We start from the raw sequence: 6,153 nt of genomic DNA on the forward strand, positions 1-6,153 counted from the left end.
TGAGTTCATCGCTCTTTCTGCGGTAGCGAAGCCGCGCGGCTGTCACAGACCAGCGCCGACCTTTCTTCCTTAAAACATCTGGTTGAAACAACAAACCCGTGAGTAAGGACTTTAAATACGGGGAGTAAATTCTTTAAAAAATTGGCTGAAACCGGGAGACGATAAAAAGGAAGTCAGCCTTCCGGTACTGCTTACAAGATCAAAGCAAAAGACCTGAGAAGCGGAAAGCAGTTGAAAAGGGAAGCGTTAAAGAGGGACTTTCATGCACTTTTTGAAGTCTGCTAAAGAGGAAAAATAGACTTATGCGTGAGTAAACTTTTAAAAGGAATTTGGGAGAGACTCCCCTTGGTTAAGGGCTATTGAAAGTTAAACTCCAAATCGTCGGGCTGCCGGAGGGGAAACTGTTTAACTGCGGAACTGTTACAAACTTTTAGAGATGTAAGCGATACTTTTGAGCTTAAACAAGCCGGATTGGATACAAGTTGCAGGCACCTTTCTGAAACTTTGTTAAAAGTTTAAAAGTACTTTACAGGACTTGGCTTTATTACTGCTCTGGGACTATTGTATTTTTTCTCTTTTTTTATTTGATTTAACATAACAGGGACTTTAATGGCGGAAAAGTTGCCTTCTTCTTTCTGAACTTTGGTGGCACTCCCCCTAGAGGACTTTGGGAATATAAAGGCCTGGGAACAGCTTTTTATGTTTATTCTCTCCCACTGGATTGTTTTTAAACTGGATCTGTCTTTCCCATGGGACAATAATAATTTGACCTTGAACATTGACTGATGAGCGGTACAGGAAAGACAAGAGCAGCCAAAGCTAAGGAGGCTAGAGAGAAGGAAAAAGAAAAAAAGCAGGCACAGCTTGTACAAACAACTTTGACTCAGGGACGCAGATCTTCGGTTCCAGCTGTGCTGGGTGTGCAAAAGACAGAAGTCGAAAAGCTCAAAAATCCTGAGGAAGATATGGCAGCAGGAGGATCTGAGGGAGTTCTGAAACAAATTTTGGAGCAATTGGCAGCTTTAAATCAAAAGGTTGACAATCAATCATTAAAAATTGACCAAGCCACATCCTCGATCCAGAAATTGACTGACCAGGTTTCCCAGCATACACAGGCAATTGAAAAATTGCAAGGAGCAACAGAAGAAAATCGTAATTTAGCTGGGGAAGCTATTCAAATAGCAACGGCAGCTAAAAAAGAGGTTGAGGAAGTTAAAGGAGAAGTCAAGCCTCTGCATAAACAAATTGGTGAACAGCAAACCTACCTTTCTATGGTGGAACTGAAAAATCGTCAGAATAACCTCAGACTGAGGGCAATTCCAGAAATTGAACAAGAAGATCTGATTGGATTTTTGACAACAGAATTTTCAAAATTCTGGGGCATAAAGGAAGAAAGTGATTTTAAAATAGTTTCAGCCTTTCGACTGGGAAGATTGAAGGAAGGACAGATCCAGAGACTGCTTGATAATTCTGAGATCAAGGGAAGAGAGAGAAAAAATATTAGGCCTACACTTTGCAAACTCACTGGTGATACAGGACAAAAGGGTGGAAATTTACAGAGATATACCTAGACAGTTATTGGACCTGAGAGCCACCTACTCAGAACTGGCAAGACTGTTGAGACTCAACACAATCCGTTACAGGTGGGAGTTCCCACAAGGACTATCATTTATTTACAAGCAGAAGAAGGTAAAAATAAGAACACCAGAGGACTTACAAAAGTTCCTGCACGACCACGGAGAAGACCTCCAAAAAGAAGCAGCAGCACATTGGCCTCTACCACAAGCTGGGATACCGTCTGGAGGCGGACCAGGTTCTACACCCTCGGGATTAGAGGATAAAGAAGACACACCACTCTAGGTGCAACAAAATAGTACAGGATGTCTCTGCAGCTACTTAGTTGGAATATAAATGGCGGAAATTCCCCGGAAAAAAGAAGGAAAATATTTCACATATTGAAGAAAGAACAATTGGACATTATTTGTTTACAAGAAACCCATGTGACCAGGCTCCATAGGAAAGTTTTAGTTAATAAAAGACTAGGCCAAGAATTTATCTCATCAGACAAGGTCAAGAAAAGAGGCGTGGTGATATATGCCAAGGAGAGCCTGGCACCAAAATTTGTATTTAAAGATGAGCAAGGAAGAATTTTGGCGATTGAAATCCAGACACAAGGAGAAAAAATTTTGATAGTAGGAATATATGCGCCAAATGATGGGAAATCAGAATTTTTTAAGAAGCTGCATGAGACTATGTTGGACTACATGGACTATAACAACATCATAATGATGGGAGACATGAATGGAGTTGTGTCTACACATATGGATAAGTCTCAAAATCAAAACTTAACATCAGATGGCAGACTGCCTAAAACCTTTTTTGAACTGATTGACAATTTGGATCTGATTGACATATGGAGGACAAAGAACCCCCTAGGTAAAGAAGGAACTTTTTTCTCTGAGGCCCACCTGTCATGGACAAGGATCGACCAAATTTGGACGTCTAGAGGTCTGGCACCCAAGACTAGAAAGGTGGAAATCTGCCCAAAAACATGCTCCGACCATAATGCTTTGAAATTAGAAATCAGACTTACTCAAACCGGTTCCTTCAGATGGAGAATGAATGACACCCTTTTAAGAGATCAAGAGATTGTGAAAAAGGCCCAAAAAACGTTAAAGGACTATTTTGAGATAAACCTGAACACTACAGTGGAAAAAAGAATGATTTGGGACGCTAGCAAAGCTGTGATGAGAGGGTTTCTTATACAACAAAACACAATTAAGAAAAAGCTCTGGAATGGAAAGAAGGAGAAAATATTGGAGAAGATACATCAGGGAGAGAAAAAATTGAGAACCAACCCAAAGTCAAAGGAGGTGCTGAGAGAAATCAAATTCCATCAAGCACAATATTCTAAATTGATAAATCAAGAAATTGAATGGAAAATTAAACAGATGAAGCAAAGATCGTTTGAATCAGCAAATAAATGTGGAAAGCTGCTAGCTTGGCAGCTGAAAAAAAGACAAAAGTTAAATACAGTTACAAACCTAGAGATTGAAGGAAGAATGGTTCAGAAACCAGAAGAAATTAGGAAGTGTTTCCATAGATATTTTAAAGAACTGTACGCACAGGGGCCTCAGAAAGAATTTGAGATAGACCAATTCTTAAAGACAAATGGATTATCAAAAATAACTCAAGACAAAAGATCAATCTTGAACTCTAAAATAACTTCACAGGAAATTGAAGGTGCCATTCAGAGTATGCAATTAGGCAAATCTCCGGGCCCGGATGGGCTTACCTCCAAATATTATAAGACTCTGAAGGACTATTTGACACAACCTCTGATGGAGGTATGCAACCAGATCATGGACGGGAAGAGGGCGCCAGAAACGTGGAAAGAAGCTTTCATCACATTGATACCCAAGTCAGAATTGGAAAAGACTCAGCTTAAGAACTACCGTCCCATCTCACTCCTAAATGTGGATTACAAAATATTTGCAGACATTTTGGCAAGTAGGCTTAAAAAGGTTTTAAATGAGGTAATTCATAAGGACCAAGCAGGCTTTCTCCCTGGTAGACATTTATATGAAAATACTAGAAACATCATTGACATTTTAGAACTCTTGCAAACCAATAGGAACACAAGGGGGGTGTTAATTTTCATTGATGCGGAGAAAGCATTTGACAATATATCTTGGATGTTTATGAAGAAAAATTTGGAAGGGATGGGAGTGGGACGGGGGTTTGAAAATGGAATAAAAGCAATTTATTCAGAACAGAAAGCTAAATTAATAGTGAACAATGTGGTGACGGAGGAATTTAAAATTGAAAAAGGGACACGACAAGGGTGCCCTCTATCCCCTCTTTTATTTATTTCAGTCCTGGAGGTACTATTGAACATGATAAGGGAGGACCGGCTGGTACAAGGGATAGAGGTCGGAGTGAAACAATACAAACTGAAAGCTTTTGCAGATGACCTAGTTTTGACATTACAGGAGCCAGAACCTAGTACAAAAAGAGTTTTAGAACTTATAGCAGAGTTTGGCCGGGTTGCGGGATTTAAGTTGAACAAACAAAAAACTAAGGTTTTGACTAAAAATATGACATCTACAGAAGCAGAGGGGTTCCAGAGAGAAACAGAATTAAATGTGGTTAAAAAAGTGAAATACCTAGGGATTTATTTGTCTTCCAGAAACTTGAATTTATTTAAAGATAACTATGAAAAATGTTGGTCGGAAATTAAAAAGGATCTAGAAATTTGGTCAAGATTGAAACTTTCCTTGTTAGGTAGAATTGCAGCTGTAAAAATGAATGTATTGCCGAAAATGTTATTTTTGTTCCAAGCCCTACAGATCGTGGACAGAGTGGAGTGTTTTGGAAAATGGCAGAAGGATATATCCAGGTTTGTCTGGCAGGGCAAAAAGCCTCGAATAAAGTTTAAAATATTAACTGACTCGAAAGAAAGAGGAGGATTTGCCCTGCCGGACTTGAGGCTGTATTATGAATCTGCAGCCTTCTGCTGGTTGAAAGATTGGTTTATGCTAGAAAACACTGATGCCCTAGATCTGGAAGGTTTTGACAATGCTTTTGGTTGGCATGCGTATCTATGGTATGACAAGGTTAAAGTTCATAAATTGTTTAAAAACCATATTGTCAGAAAAGCAATTTTTGCAGTCTGGACGAAATATAAAGACTTACTCGAGAGTAAAACCCCAAGGTGGTTATCACCGATGGAGGCCAAAGCACGAAAAAGGCCCAATATGGAGGCCCATTGGCCGAAATATTGGGAAATAATTGAAAAAATTGGAGACAATTGGAAGCTGCACAGTCAGGATAAATTAAAAAACAAGGTGCGAGATTGGTTACATTATGCTCAAATTCAAGAGGTTTTTAAAATGGACAAAAAAGTTGGTTTCCAAGTGGAAAAATCGAAATTGGAGACAGAATTGTTAGAACCAAAAACTAAGATACTATCGAGAATGTATAACTTGCTGCTTAAGTGGAATACACAGGATGAGACAGTTAAATCTGCCATGATAAAATGGGCACAGGACGTTGGACATAACATTATGTTTGAAGACTGGGAAAGGTTATGGAACACCGGAATAAAATTCACGGCATGTAGTGCCTTGAAAGAAAACATTATGAAAATGATATACCGGTGGTACATGACCCCAGTCAAGCTAGCTAAGATACATCACCTGTCTGATAATAAATGTTGGAAATGTAAGGAGGCAGAAGGGACATTCTTTCATCTCTGGTGGACCTGCCCAAGAGTGAAGGCCTACTGGGAAATGATATACAATGAATTGAAAAAGGTATTTAGGTATACCTTTCCCAAGAAACCAGAGGCCTTCCTGCTGGGTATGGTAGACCAGAAAGTGTCAAAGAAAGATAGAACTTTGTTTATGTATGCTAGCACAGCAGCAAGAATACTCATCGCAAAGAATTGGAAGACACAAGATCTACCCACGTTGGAGGACTGGCAGACGCAGTTGATGGACTACATGGAACTAGCTGAAATGACCGGCAGAATCCGAGATTTGGACGAAGAATCAGTCGAGGCGGATTGGAAAAAATTTAAAGACTATTTGCAAAAAAATTACAAGGTGTATGAATCTTAAGATAGTGCATGTTATTGGAAATGTTATGCTTTCAGCAAATATGATTAGGTAAATGGTAAAATAAGTGATAAATGAGGAAAAAAAGACAAAGCGAACCAAACATATTATGTTTATTTAAAAGGTATCAAAATTGAGAAATAATATATTGAATACGGATACATAATAATTGAAAGTCGTAATAAGGTTTGAAATAAGGTAACAAATTGCTGATATGGCTATTACAAAGAACGCGGACCAGGAGGGTGTGGGGAAGTCCAATGGTTTTTCTTTTTATTTTGTTAAAAAAAAGTCATAAAATTGTTTCTTGCACTAGTTACTTTATGTATTGTTTGGAATGTATAAAATTATGAAAAGAAACGCAATAAAAAATTATACAAAAAAAAATGAAAGCTCCCTGCCACTGGGCTGCCTTCAGATGTCTTCTAAAAGTTGAAAAGTTATTTATTTCCTTGACATCTGATGAGAGGGCGTTCCATGGGGCAGGTGCCATCACCAAGAAGGCCCTCTGCCTGGTTCCCTGTAACTTCACTTC

The sequence above is a fragment of the Podarcis pityusensis genome (genome assembly GCF_964106645.2).
Source record: "Podarcis pityusensis genome assembly, chromosome: 2".
NCBI classification, from domain to species: domain Eukaryota; kingdom Metazoa; phylum Chordata; class Lepidosauria; order Squamata; family Lacertidae; genus Podarcis; species Podarcis pityusensis.